The sequence below is a fragment of the Solenopsis invicta genome, chromosome 3, assembly GCF_016802725.1.
Source record: "Solenopsis invicta isolate M01_SB chromosome 3, UNIL_Sinv_3.0, whole genome shotgun sequence".
NCBI lineage: Eukaryota > Metazoa > Arthropoda > Insecta > Hymenoptera > Formicidae > Solenopsis > Solenopsis invicta.
The window spans coordinates 1,002,259-1,017,947 of record NC_052666.1 but is presented as its reverse complement, the minus strand read 5'-3'; positions in this window follow the sequence as shown (position 1 = coordinate 1,017,947).

The following is a 15,689-nucleotide window of genomic DNA, read 5'->3' as shown; positions in this document are numbered from 1 at the left end:
TATTTTAAATTCTAATGACGACATACCGCGACAATAAATTAGAATTGGTAAAATGTAATTGCCATTCAACATTTTGACATTTCGTTGGATAGTAATCCTTCTTTAGAATGTTATTGAAACGGCTCTTTGGCCGTCCACTCCGTTAGGTTCGATGCCCCCTTGTTTTTACGAAACAATCTCCAGCCTCGCTTAAAACAGATATTGATTGTTTTAATTAATTGGAATGTATTGGAATGCACAACTTCGTCTGTCTGCGGGAAGTTGCCCGTTGCAGCAATATTTAACTTAAACTTGCATAGATTACACTCGACCGACACTCGTCGGGGCATTGTTCGAATTTCTACGAGTACAAAAACTTGTAATGCAAGTAACTTCTCGCGCAAGTCCCGCTGCTAGTTGTTCTTCTGTGTTTTATCAAAGCTGAGATTGGAAAGTTGTGAGGGAGAGGGAAAAAAGCGCCCAGCACCCCGTTACTTGATAAGAATCTGAAACAGTTTTCGTGTTACGTACATTGCCGCGATGAAAGGAGACGTTACAATACGAAATATTCTTAGAAAAACGTATACGCCGTGCACAGAAACGTGTTCGTTACGATAGTTCTATATACGTGTAAATTAATCTGTGTCTCGTACATTTATATTAAGTTTGAAATTCTTACGTACTCGACCGAGTAAAAATCGATGCGAAGAATGAGTGGCGACGTCGATTGCGCACTAGTTGAATTATTTTTTGCTAAAAGTCAGTTTAGGAAAAAAGTTAACCTCATTACAATTCCTTTATATATCGGAAGTTAGCTATTTTGATTTCGCGTAAATATAAACTAGATATTGAGAGGCTATTTCCTTCACACGCCGTGAAGGAAATAAAAATTCTCCGATACTTATAAAAGTCGACAAAGATTTAATGAGAACACGAAAGGGCAGAGGAAAATCACCAACCAGCTGTCAGGCCATTTTTTTGTTTCTGAACAATATTTCTTAAACAAAAGCTAGAAATAAAACTTTGAAGAAGACAAAAAATACAAACTAGAAAGTGTCTATCAGATGATGTAGCAGCTTTTATAAAACTGTTTCGTATTTTATAACAATTAATGTTTTCGCAACGTAATTCAAAAAGAGTATTTGAGAAATTAAGGGGATGCTAAAGTCGTCCTTTTTTACCGACCAAACGTTAATTTTCGGGCACGCCGTTCTTCTAATTGCATTTACAGATTTAAAAATCCTTTTCCACAATTAAAGTATAGACAGTAATGTATAACGGACGCTATATAAGGGTAAAAAAAACAAAAGAATTTGAAAATAATTTTCCAATTTTTTTCGTTTTTATTATCCTTATATAGCGTCCGTTATACATTACTGTCTATACTTTAATTGTGGACAAGGATTTTTAAATTTGTAAATGCAATTAGAAGAACGGCGTGCCCGAAAATTAACGTTCGATCGGTAAAAAAGGACGACTTTAGCATCACCTTAAGCCTCAAAGTGGCGCAGCAGGCACAATAATGGCAGAATTCTTCACGATCCCGTGGACGAGTTAGTTAACTATAAAATCAATTCATAAACCAAGTAATGAGATTTATTTTTATGCATTAAATAACAAAGTTTATAAAATTAAAAATTGACTATAGTATCGATCCTTCCCACTGTATTCGATTTTTTGGCATTTTATTACTTATTATTTATAATAATAGTTATTATTATTATACTTTTATTGTGTTCATAAAACTTTTTCAAAGGTTTGATTATTTTGTTTAAAGTTCAAAATAAATATGAGTTTCACCGAAATTCGTATAAATTTCTTATAAATTCAAACTGAGTAATAATACTACTGCAGCTACATGCAAAATTAACAGTGCTTTTGAAGAAAACACTATTAATAATAACAATAATAATAAAAAAACAGTGCAGCGCTGATTTCAAAAATATACAATTTTCTGTAAAGCGCATGCTTATTTTGAACTTTAAACAAAACAACCAAAATGTAACAACCTTAAAAAAAAATCTAACGACAAGCGATGAAACTGTATACATATAAGATTACACTAAAAAATTAATACGACCAGAATAGCGAGACTTTAGCCAATATTTTCAATTAGTGTAAATCTTCTTACATAATTAAAACAACCACAAAAATATATTTGATTTCAAAAATGGCTATAAAGTAATTGTTAAATTTATAATAGCAACAATTTCTTTCTCTCTTGATATAGAAAAGTCTCTTGGCACAGAAAATGTTAAAATAGCAACCTCTCCAACGTCGCTACACAATTTTAATACTACATTATAATGCGTTTCAAATGGTATTCTATCAAATCGGGACAAGCACTACAATTGATTTATCAATTCATCCATTGACGGTGTTCAATTCGAATGATCGATAATGGGATAATAATGTGCTCGATTGGGAATGTGGTCAACGAAATCGAAAGGGCGCGATAAACAGCGGCGCTGTTAAGTCATGCCGGAAAAGTGCACATCCGATATTTCAAATCCCTGCGACATTACGTCGCGCGTTGTTGCGAGGAGAGTAAATAAATTAGGGTGGAGAACGGCGAAGATACTCGCTGGGCGCGAATCGACCGCTATCTTAAATATTTTTATGCTCGTAAAACACGATACGCCACCGCAGGGTGATCGATAGCTTTAGCCGAAAACGACGAGGCGAAGAGGACTATACATCTTACTCCGTAACGACGTATCCGATACTTTCCCGGCCGTTGGATTAAAAAGCTCCAACGGTGCACTTGGCGCATATTTCAATCGGGGCGCAACAACGTCAAAACTTGGCGTAAGCTGCGAACGAACCCGCTGGCGTTTTTTTCCCCTTTTTTTTCTTCTTTAACCCCTTCGAACCCCTTCAGCGATGTTACGGGAAGTGGGGTTACGACGGCGAAATCTCCGCGATAAAAGCCGGGATAACGTTTTTTAAAAATACTCCGGGATAAGCCGCACAATTATCGGTCGGCGAGCGCGGCTATTCATCACCACACGGAGTTTATGAGTTTTTAATTAGTGTAATTTCTGTGTGTTGATTCATTAAGCGAAATGATAGATCTTCCCGCGTAATTGGTATTCAAAAATGAATCATAATTATTATTATCCTGTATAATTCAAATTTTTTTCTATCGGAAAGTCGGAAAATTATGGAGAGGAAAACGCGATTGTTTATTATTATTATTTACTTACGCTGCATCCAAAAAAATATTTCACTGACGTAGCTAGATTTCTCGATATTTTTTTGTATCTGGTAAAAAGAATCGTTTGCCACATGTAAAATTTATAGCAGTAACGTTTGACAATACCTTCTAGAAAACTTCTGGCAAAAAACTTCTATTGGAAAACTGGGTTTTATTGCCAATTAAATGTACAGTAAAATATAATTTTATAACAAGTACGTTTGGCCTTAACGTAAATAGGTGCCACAGACAAATTTTCTTTTTAAATTTCGCAAACAGTTTAAGATATAAATTCCGTCTCCGTTATTTAGATTGATTAAGTATCAAACGTAGGTGATCTCGCAATATTTGATATTCATTTATCTATTTTGTTTTTTTCTTTTATTTTCCAAGATTCAACTTTGTATTAACATTTATTAATTTTTATTCTTCAGATTCAGAACTATTATATATGTTTATCAACGATTAATTTTGTTAAATTTTAATGTTAAATTTAGCGTTTAAAAATAATAAATTGCATTATTAAAATAGATTATACGATAAAAGATATGCATAGAAACATAAAATTTCTACAAACTAATTGTTTTAAATAGCGTTACATAAAAATATATTAAATATGTTCATAAGAATTATTATCTGCAGTATAATAAACAAAACGCGCAATACAAAAATTCTGCTTCTGTTATTTAAATTAAGTACCAAACATAGGTGATCTCACAATATTTGATAATCATTTACCTACCCTAGTTTTTTTGCAGCCAAAAAATTGTGGCTATACTCGCAAGACCATTTTTTTTAGTGTAAAAAAAAATGTTGATATTTGTGATATATAAATATGACAAAATGTTCAAATAATTATAATTAGGAATTTAAGATTTTTATTACTGTTACAGTTACAGTTATTATTGCTACAATGGATCATTAAAATGATTATGATAGACGTTCAAGCATGAGAAGCAATGCTGCAGAAAGTTTTGATACTTTAGCAATCAGCTTGAGCGTCCTGCATAATTATTTTGACGGTTCAGCAAAATTATTCTCAGATCTGTATCCCGCTAAAGTTTTAGATACTTTAGCAAAACTGTTCTTTCCGTGTAATAATAATAACATGCAATGTTTTACACAGGCAAAACATGGTTGCAATTATCATAATTTAAACATAGTTGGCATGCGAAATGACTATAATTTATAATCATTTTTAGTGCCAAATATTTAAATTATGCTACATTGTATATTATTATTAACTAGCACTGTAGCAGTAATAACTATAAAAATAAATGTCCAAATTATTTTAACATTTAATTATCGTCACGAATGCCAAATAAAAATTCTCTCAGGGTGGTCAACGATTTTAATAAATTCTTCCTGCCAAGTTACGGAATTACGCAAGAATTCGGTGCACATACGTAAAGTTTATTGATTTTTTTTTTTTTTACGCAAAGGTGCAGCCAGTATCGGAACAGTTAGAGGGTGAATACGTGATCGGCGCTTGCCGCGATCCGGTGGAGCTCCGTTCCGAAAACGAGAGGGACGATTACGCCATGAATCTTAAACGACGTAAGTGCCGTTAACGTAATTACTTTATCGCAACGGCAATTCAGCTACGTTAATGCGTTTACGCTGCTATCGCGAGGGAGAAGGATCGGGACACGCGTCGCGACGTTATCCATCGCAAAGCGGGTAGGATCTAAGAAAAATATAGTGGTATCCAGAAAAATGCGGTATCTCGTACACACATATCCACGAGAGAGAAAGAGAGAGAGAGAGAGAACGAGAGAGGAAGAGAGAAAGACGATATCGAATTTACAGAACGGCTCTCCGGAGAGAGGAGCGCAGAAAATGCGGGAATACGTGCAATATACACGGGGTGTCTCAGAGAACTGTTGCTGATCATAAATTCGATGACAAATTCTCCGGCTAGTTGGAAGAGAAATTTTTCTCTCTCTTGAAAAAAAAAAAGTCTCGAAGAAGTAGCGTCGATATCGTCGGCTCGCCCACGCCGAGTTAGGGTTAATTCGACAAATGCAAAATGCCTAACAGCGCAAGATATCGCACGAATATTCTAGAATATTCTAGATATCGTACGAACATTCTCACAATATCGCGAACATTCGCACAATATCGCGAACATTCGCACAATATCGCAAACATTCGCACAATATCGCGATATCGTACGAACATTCGCACAATATCGCGATATCATACGAACATTTGCACAATATCGCGAACATTCGCACAATATCGCGACATCGTACAAACATTCGCACAATATCGCAAACATTCGCACAATATCGCGATATCGTACAAACATTCGCACAATATCGCAAACATTCGCACAATATCGTGATATCGTACGAACATTCGCACAATATCGCGAACATTCGCACAATATCGCAATATCGTGCGTGTGTTTGTAAAACATCACAATATTCGTTAGATATCTTCCGCTGTTAGGAATATGGAATATTCGCTATGCCGAAAGATACGGAACGCGAAGCAACGGCGAATCTCGATACAGTGGGGATAAAAACGTCGATTTAGCGCGGGCGGTATAAAAAATCGCTCTGTAGCTGTCATCGTGCCGTGACGCTCGGAGCGATCTGCCCTCCACTCAGAGTATCCTCGATTTCGGGGAGATTTATTATGTCCCGATATATGTATATATATTACGCGCGGGTCGGACCGCGAATAAATGCACATACGCTCTGCTCGCGAAGATGGATACACGCGCGGGCGTACACGGAAATAATTAATAATGCATTCGACGGTGCAGCCGCGAGGGCGGCGCGGCGCGTACATAAGTAACGTCGCATGCCACGCTCAAGAGAGCAAAGCGATTACAGAGCCGTTCCGTTTTTCAATGACGATCAAATCGGCCGTACATGCGATATTATAATGCTTCTTACCGCTGACATGCGACATCGCCGTTCGCCGTTTATTGGCCGTCGCCGCGCGTACCGCGTGTGCCGCGTACTCGGATTTGTTATTAATTATTCGCTTAATCACGCCCTAATTTGCTCGTATGCGAGCGGCCGCATCGCCACCGCACTGGGATACACTGGCAGCATAATCGCGATTTATTTATGAGAGTGTATAGCGCGGTGGACCACAAGTCCACCGGCGGCAGACTTAAAGGGAAGACAATTTCGTAAGCCTCGTGTTTGAAGTCTCGAGAAACAGCTACGCCCTTCATTATGCACTATCCTCATCGGATATTCGTCAGAAATTCATCTAATGCGCGTATTATTCAGCAACGATAATAATTGCGCGATGAAATTACGATGTTGAATGAATTTGGCAATATTGAACGCCAATATTGAACGAGTCCGTTGTCGAAAATGTGTTGATCGCTCTTACGTGTAGACTCGATGCGAAAACGGGTTGAGATTCCTGCGATACTTAAAACTGGGTTAACCTGGTTTACCTCGTTTGAATATAAAGTCGTTGCGGATCCCGACAGGGGCGTTTCTGAAATCGATAATGTAAATTACAGGACGCCTGTTAAGATACAGCTTAAACGTCGGCGCAAACACGGGAGATGACGGAGACGAAGTGGCGGAAAATAATAAGAGCCGCACGGAGGGCCGCGAGTATTCGAGCGTGGTGAATATCGGGATCTCGAATAGCCCCTCCCGCACCGCGCCCTGGACTAGAATCCAACAAACTACCTCAATTTTCAAGTTTTTTTTTTTTTAAATACAAGCCGTATGAAATATTATTTTAAATATGCGATAGATACCTAATTCGTATCTAACAGAAGAAAGCCATCGACACTGTCATGTCACTTTGTTCTTGAATAATATTTTTTAAACAAAAGCTTTTTATGTATTAAACGACAAAGTTTAGAAAACTAAAGCCTGGAATGGATTGTTTTTTTTTTGGAACCTAATAATGTATACGTGAGTTGGTTGCGTCCGGCGCTATTTTTCTCTAAGGGGTTAAACAAACTGTGAAAAATTCATGAAACATCTATCAACGTTATAGTTGAAGATTTCGTAGTTATTGTCTGTTCTCACGAGATGTACCGCTTTGCGCAGGCACAGCGATTTTATTAGTTCCAAACCGCACTACGGAGGAAAATATGGAAGAGAAAACTATTAATAGAACAGTTTCAGCTACGACCGTGTAAAATAATTTTATATTATCAATAACATATTCACTATTGTTTAAATTATTGTTTAAACTATGTAACTCGCAAGAAAGAATCGTGTACATTTTTTTTCCACTTTTCCAAAATTTGTTTTTAGCAGATTTTTTTATACAAAAAAACTACGTTTTTTATTTCTTTAATTATCTAAGCAAATCATGTTCGCTTTAGAAGGACAAGGCTAGTATTAACGATTTTCCTCTATAAACGTTTGAGTCCTTTGTTTGAAAAACTAATAAGAAAAATCCTTATTCTTGAAATTTTCAATATTTATCTATAAAATTCAAGAGAAATGTGTTCAATGATTGAAATTCCATTTTAATCGTACATCGAAAATCGGTTTAACACGATCGAATTTGATCACAAAGTAGTTTCCGCAAATCTTTTTACAAAATTTCTTGAATAATAAATGATAAAACAACATTTGAAGCAGTCGCGAAAAAATGTTCAATCGCTAGCCATGCAGCTGCAAACTTATATTGCAATTATATTTAGAAATTGAGGTAACGCTCAACAGTTCAAATATTTCGAGAACTATGTGAATTAATTTTAATCGTATTGGTCTCAAATTATCACAGATCTCTCAGTAGCCTTTGAAACTATGTCAAGACCGATTTATCCACCTTAGAAGACGAACCGAGTGTAGCTTGAAAATTTTCAAATGGAAAACTACAAATTATTTTCGTAACCTACATTAGAAAACGAGCACAATTTTTAATCAATTTCTTTTTCCACGATACACGATCGCTTTTACGAAATGAATAATCTTTGGCCATCTCTCCCGTATTCTGGACCATTGTGCGCCGGGCGCGAATAAAAGTAGACAGGGTCGGCGAAAAGGAGGTCGAGAATCGGGGAGGTGTGTCCGTAGGATTCGCCAGTGAGTGCGATTGAAATTAAACCTCGATAAATCGCGTCGAAGGAGAGAGCGGCGCGCAGGTATCCGTCGCGCCGCCGTGACACCCCTTCCCCGGGTCCAGAAGCGGATGGAAGGATGAGGAAGAGAGAAAGAGACGTTAAGGGAAAGATATGATCCTAGGGGGAACCGACGACGGAAGGGTGAATAAAAAGCTCCGAATTCGGAGCGGAGCGCCGCGATTTCCTTTCTGTCCCACATAGGAGCCGTCAAAGTTGGTCGTATCCGGCGAGGGAGAGCGAAGCGGAGCGGACCGGACGGAGGAGCCGGTGGGTTGCCCGTTCCACGCTTCCTCGCTCTCTATCCCGAGACCAACGATATTATAGCCGTCGACGGAAATTGTTCCGACAAGCGCGTCCTGATTTCCGCGATATCGAGCCGAACCGACGCGTAAGTGCCTCCATTCCGCCTTAAGGCGCGCGGGTGCGAAGGGAAGCGCGAGAGCCTCGCGTCGGAATCACACCCTGGGAAAATACACGACGACCCGTCCCTCATCCGCAAGATACGCTCGGCCGCACGTGGAATTTAGCCGGCCGCCTCGCCGCCGCCCGATTCTCCGAGAGCGCAAGATCAGAATTCCCCGAAGCACGGCCTAAATCCAGAGATATCGGCTAATAACGGCCGGGGGGCTAACTTTGCTCCTCGATTCAATCGCGATTTTAAACGATCCGCAGCACATCTCCTACGCCCTCAAAGGAGACGTGTGGAGAATCTACCACGGGATCCTTTATCACGGAGTACTTTTGTCCACTTTTGACTCTCGAAGGTCGTGATATATCCATTATATACCAGACGTGGAGTACGCCACCGCATCTCTCTCTCTCTCTCTCTCTCTAACTCTCTCTCGATAAAGTACTTTATCCCACCGCGTTGTCCCGTTCAGCCAGCCGTTCTCGATTACGGCGCACTCGACCTCGCTAAGTCCGCTTATAGGATCAATGACACACATCGGCTTTTCGGCGGTGTGTTCTGATTTCGCGCTCAACGGCAGTGTATTTCTGCGGGCTGGTTGCTTGCTTGCTTGCTTGCTTGCTTGCTTGCTTGTACGCCTGCCTCGCGGATGGTTGATCGATGCGCAGGAGGCGAGACGCGTGTCTGTCGCCTCAATGCCAAGTTGTTTCGAAGTACGCCGAGTGGAATTTCGGTCTCGGGACACGCCGCTGACTCATCCTCGTAGCTTCACCGGAGATAGAGACAGACGGAGACAAACAGAGAAAGAGAGAGAGAGAGAGAGAGAGAGTCAAGTCGAATTACTTCGGTTATCGTTGTCAAGCTTGGAATTGTTGCAGCGCTCGCGGCGTAACGAAATTATTTGAGCGGTCTACCGACTAAAGAAAATTTAGTCGCGCGGCCAAGAAATATGAGCCGTTTAAAGGGACGCGACGCCTCCACCGACACCTCGAGATCCGCTGGTTAAAGTAGCCCCGCGAACGAACGTGCCGGCTTCACGCGTCCAATTAATCGTTCGATAAGCGTATCTACCGAGAGGATCGCTTTATAACCGAAATGCGATTTTCGAGCACGGTGCAGCGGCGGTGGTGAATACATATACCGCGTGTACGTTGATAAAAAGTACACGCGGATCGTTGGCGCGATCCCCGATCTGATTTCCGAGGGGATCTAAGGGAGGATCCGATTATCCCGCTCGCTTGTAATTGGATCACTCTACAAGATTACAGCTCCCTAATTCCGCGAATTTTAGAGAATACTTCTCCATAATTCTGACGCTAACGTAATTTCATCCTGAATGCGCAATGTTACGGGACAATGCATTTCGGATGGTTGCTACATGTTACATTGAATACGTAAAGGGGATATTACCCGGTCATCCGCCCGTCTATCCAATCCGGCTTTTAATTAATTATTCACGCCTCGAAAACTGATACATCTTCGAAGAAACGGCGCGGCGCTCGAGCCGGAGAGCTCTGGCTGGCTCACACCGCTGATACGCTGTCACATTTAACAGTTATGAGCGGAAAGAAATTGACGATCGTTGAATTATTCCGCGATTCTATTATCGCCGGGCGAGAGAGAACGGGAGAATCGGCGCCGCGCCGTGCTAATTTACTTACATGCCCTGTAACTCATTATTACGGTTGTAAATCTGCCGCTAAAATTGTGCTCGCGAGGAGATGAAACATGAATATTTAAGGCTCTTTGCCCGGATTAAGAGATCCGGTATTCCTTGAATAACGAAGCTCACCCCCCCCCGTTCCACCTCCTCCTCCCTCTCTCTCTCTCTCTCTCTTTCTCCTTCCATCCTCTCTTACCCTCCTAGTTTTCTGCACCATCTCGGCGGCCGCTCCAGCGCCGCGATTTGGTGCCGATGCACCAGAGGCCGTAAACGTCACAAAAAGGAACAACGCGGCGGCGGCGGCGGCGGCCGCGGAGCCTCGCTTCTGCCAGCTTCTGCCGCTCGCTCGCGATCTGCCGGAATTACACGGTTTTCGCGCGGGTAAGCGAAGCCGAAGGAAATATTAGCCGCTGGTGCGAGCGAGACAAGCGGATATCGATTTTCGGTCGCGCTAATAAATAAGCGCATGCGTCCCGCGCGGTGCTTATACCGGGTGTACCGTCGGAATAACGGAAACCGGACCGACGACGTTGCGCCCGTGTGTTTCCAATGCGGGGAAACCTCTCCGTTCCGGGGAAATTATTCCTCGAAAGTCCCTCTCGACACGCGACACTCCTCCCTCGTGCATCTCCTTGTTCCCTTTTATACTTGATATTATTTGACGACCGCTGCACTCGGACGCTCGCACCGAGAGCGCGCGAGCACGCGAGCATTTTTATCTGGTTGCTGCAATTTTCGGCCACGGCGCGAGAGAAGAAGAGAAAACAGGAGCCGTGTATCTTGCGGACATCTCCAAGATTTACCTAACTAACTAGCACGTTGAAACGCAACGCTCCATGTACGTATATATTATCTGTACTTTGGTGCTACGAGGGCCAATGTCCGAATTGTCAAATTATCCAAAGTTTGTAATTCATTTTTTATATTTCTAAAACAGCAACTAAATTTGTACGTAATTTGTCCTTTACTTCAGTTATTAATGCATAATATTGTTTACTAATGTTCTAACAGCGTTAAGCTCTGTTTCAAATTTTGCCTGTGTGCACATTGGCCGTTTTGACACAAAGGTTAAAATGAGATTGGCCTCTATACAATTATTTTTCGAAATGTATTCGTAGATGGACATTGACCCTCTTTACAATAATAGAGGCTCTCAGCTAGAGTTCATTAATGTATACAAGTCGAATTTGGCAATTTTGGACATGGCCCTTTTAGCTCCAAGGTACAGATATATTTATAAAAAGAGAGAGAGAGAGAGAGGCAAGAAAACGCGACGGGAAAAAGAAACACAAATGAGTTTTATCCTCCCGCTGGGGGTGAGAAATCTCGTTAAAATTACCCAAGCCACATTGGTCCCTCCAAATCCGAATTTAGCGCGAACAAGCGATAAGCAGTCGCGAGAGCATTCTCGATCGCTGAAAAATTCAGCGACCTTTCCTGAATAAAGATGGACCGTGCACCAGATTATATTAGTCTAGTTAACTTCCACACCGAACGGCGATCATCGCGGGCGCTCGCGCCTCTCTGTCCTTCCAGATGTGTCCCTCGGGGAAGCGAATCCTTCTTTCGGTGCCGTAAAGTACAGAGGAAAGAGAGAGAGAGAGAGAGAGAGAGAGAGAGAGAGAGAGAGAGAGAGAGAAGATGAGCGTACTCGCGGTCGACGAGAGAGAAAGAAATTTTCGCGCGGTAGGAAACGATGGTGCGGAAAAAAGAACGCGTAGGTCACCACCCTCGCTCGTCGCCGTCGTCTTGTGGAACGTTAATAAGTAACGACGGCGTTTCTGGGTCGTCTACGCGCACCAGGTCGATCTCTCACCACCGGGATGTTGCGTAGGAGAATTGCCAAATGCATACCACTTATATTTATATATATTATAACATTTGTTTTTCTATTACCTTTCCGAGTTTCGATATTGATTTGCATGACAATAAACGTTGAAAATTTTGTAGCTGGATATTTTAGATGCCTGTTACCGCAATTTTAGTAAGTTTAATCTTTCATCGATAACAAGTTAATTTACTATAAACCTTTCAATATGTGCTCCAAAAGATGCGATTTAATCAATCAGTCGCCTAAATCATATCGTTTTCGTAAGTATCGAATTGAAATTTCTGAATTGAAATGATTAAGAATATAAAATTAAAAGAAAATAAAATCATTAATTAATATTTATGTTATTAATAATTTTTATCAAAAAGGCGATCAAAAAATTTAATAAGGTAAATGTACTCAACATGGCCTACTTGTTGTTTCTAAGTAGTTACATGGTGAATTGAACAAATCACGCTACGTACAGGCTGTCAACGTGACTTGCTCGCAACAGTTGACTACCCAGTTTATGTATCCTGTTGTTGACAGCCAGGTCAAAAGTAGAATTTTCATGATTGTATTTCTAATGATTTATTTCGTGGGAAAATTACTGCTTTTTATAACCATCAAGCGATTAGTGATCTCCCCAGTACACATTATTTTAGCTCTATATTTGTACTTTACAGCGCAGTATTCAATTTATATTTTCGTCATAACGTCCTGCTTGTAATCAAAGAAAGGAAACTCTCTCTAAGATAGAACCAATATAGCCTAGATCAATAATATTGTAACATCGATTGTAATGTTTCTTCGGTACTTTTGTTACTTCAGATCATAAATTTTAATCTATTTACTAAATTGCGATTCATAAGCCACCGTTTTAAGGAGGATAAGTTGACATGAGTCAATTGTATATTTAATATTGTTGACGAAAATAGTTTCTTACAATACTCTTATATGTCAATAAACTTATAAATGTAACATTGGTTTATTTTATCACCCGTTTTTTAAATACTTTTTGTAAAAAAAAAAAAGAGAAAAATATATAATTAGACTACCAATCGAGTACATATGTCCATGCTTAATACGATCCATTTATTAAAACTTTTTGCGCTCAAAGAAATATTGGAAAATATCCAACAGTTTAAATTAATATGCAATAATGTTTTCTACTTTGATTCTGGTCATCCGTTTTTTTATTTCAGACTGAAAAAAAACCCGCAAAGCTTAAGTAGGTCATATAAGATACAGTTACCTTAATTAATAAATATCATCGAACAGAAATAAATTAAAATCAAATGAATAATTCATTGTTTTACATATAAGCGAGAATATAAAATCTTCTTGGGAGAATTTTTAATCTTAAACGAACATAATTTGCTCATATGCAAAGTACGTCTGTTTGAGATTGTAAATTCAACCAAGAAGATTCCGTATTCTAGCTTACATATAAATTGATTTCATACTAAATGTTTTCTGCGATAAGAATAGATAACTCTTTATGAAAATTATAAAAATTGAGTAAAATTGCTCGATTGTATTATCAGCTTACATAAATTGATCAAAAATTATACTTGAGATTTTTTGTTGTCGTTAAAACGCACAAAGTAAGATATAAATTTTTATTTATATCCCTCGCTACTTATTTGATTCAAATTTTTGGTCACTAAATGTTGCTTACATTAACAATAAGCAAGAATAAAAAAAAATTATTAATGAGATATGATTTGGGCGCCGGTACACGTTCACAACAGCTCTTCCCTATAACGTGGCGCGTATCATATACACGCAACGTCAATGTAACGGAATCGCGATTTCATACGGCTGCTGTTGTTGCTGCTGCTGCTGCTGCTGGTGTTCTCGCGATTCTAACTCCCGCTGCCGCAGTATCCGCCTTCGGGGGATGAAATCTATCCCGACGCGTGCAACTGGTATCCCAATTACTCGACGAGGGTCGTTAGTCGCAGGCTCACCCTTTCTCTTTCTCGCTCACACCGCTCCATGCTCTCGTTCGTCGCACGACTTTGCCGGTGAATACTTAAAACCACCACGCTCTCCGTCTCGCTGTATGCTACATAAAGTGGCGTGTAAGGGATGGCGCGGCGCGATTTAACGAGCACAAATTACTGCTTTCCTTCGGGGCAAAGATTCAATGACTTAGAGAGGCTCCAAAAGGAATCAAGCAGCCAGCAAGCTGTTTCGGCAGACAGAGAGAGAAAAAGAGAGAGAGAGAGAAAGGTTTTTAATTAACCTTCTCGCGATATAAGATTCTTTTAGTTATTAAATCCTTTCCTTGCAAATGTCATATTTTTCTGATATAGAAAAAGTATATTAATATTAAATTAAAACTAAAATATTCTAATTGAACAAGAATGCCTTTCACAGTCGCAGCTAGGTCTTCGTGCTTGTATTGTGTGCTTGTGTGATTTTATATACTTTCCTCAAGTTCAATGAACTGCGCGCCGAATTAATTTTCACTCATAACATAATTCGAAATTGAGCGAGATTAAGTAATATCATGTATTATTAAATATTAACCCTTCTTCCCTTTGAAAAAACTGTAAAGAAATATTTAATAATACGATATTGCTTAATCTTGTTGAATTTAAAATCGTGTTATGACTGAAAATTAATTCGGCGCGCAGTTCATTGAACTTGAGGAAAGTTTGTAAAATCACATAAACAATACAAACACGAAGACCTAGCTGTAACCGTAAAAAGCATTCTTGTTTAATTTTTATTGATACAGCAAGGGTCAAAATATTTCTCTCTATTACTCTAAAATATTCTATTTAACAATCATTGTTTTATATGTACATAAACAAAAAATTATATTCTTGTTTATATGTTTACGAAGCTTGGACAATCAATCTTGCAGAAACATTAGAGATATCAATTTATCCTTGTTATTTAATATTAAACAAAAATAAAATGATATCTCTAATGTTTCTGTGTGAACGCAGAAAAATTCTAAACAATGGAAAATTAAAATGTAGATTTGTAACAAAATACTGCATTTTTTTAAATAAAACTAATATTTTAAATTTATTTTTCAGTTGGTCATATTACCACTCGTATTTCTTTTCCATCCATTACGCAATATCGTCACATTTTTATAAATTACGTTCAAAATAATAAATATTTCATAACTTTGGGTTTAGAATCTATCAAACAACACTTTGATGAATCATTCAAGTTTCAACATATTATTAACAATATTATTAACAAAGCTATTAATAAAGTTTTATTATTAAAGTTATTATATATGTACATATGTAACAAAGACTATTAATAAAGTTATTAAATAAACTGTAAATGTCACTACTACTATCGTTTCTCCCATTGAACCATGAGATTGTACTTTTCGTAACAAAATTATACAGAATTTCATGTAAACAAGTTGTCTGTTTAACATTTCAATATTCACATTTCAAAAATAAAGATATTTTTAAAATAAAATCGAATGTTTATTTTCTGATACGTAGAAAAAAAATATTCTTTTGAAAACATATATCTTATTTTCATTATGTGCAAATATTGAAACGGTAATAAGCTCATATATGTAAG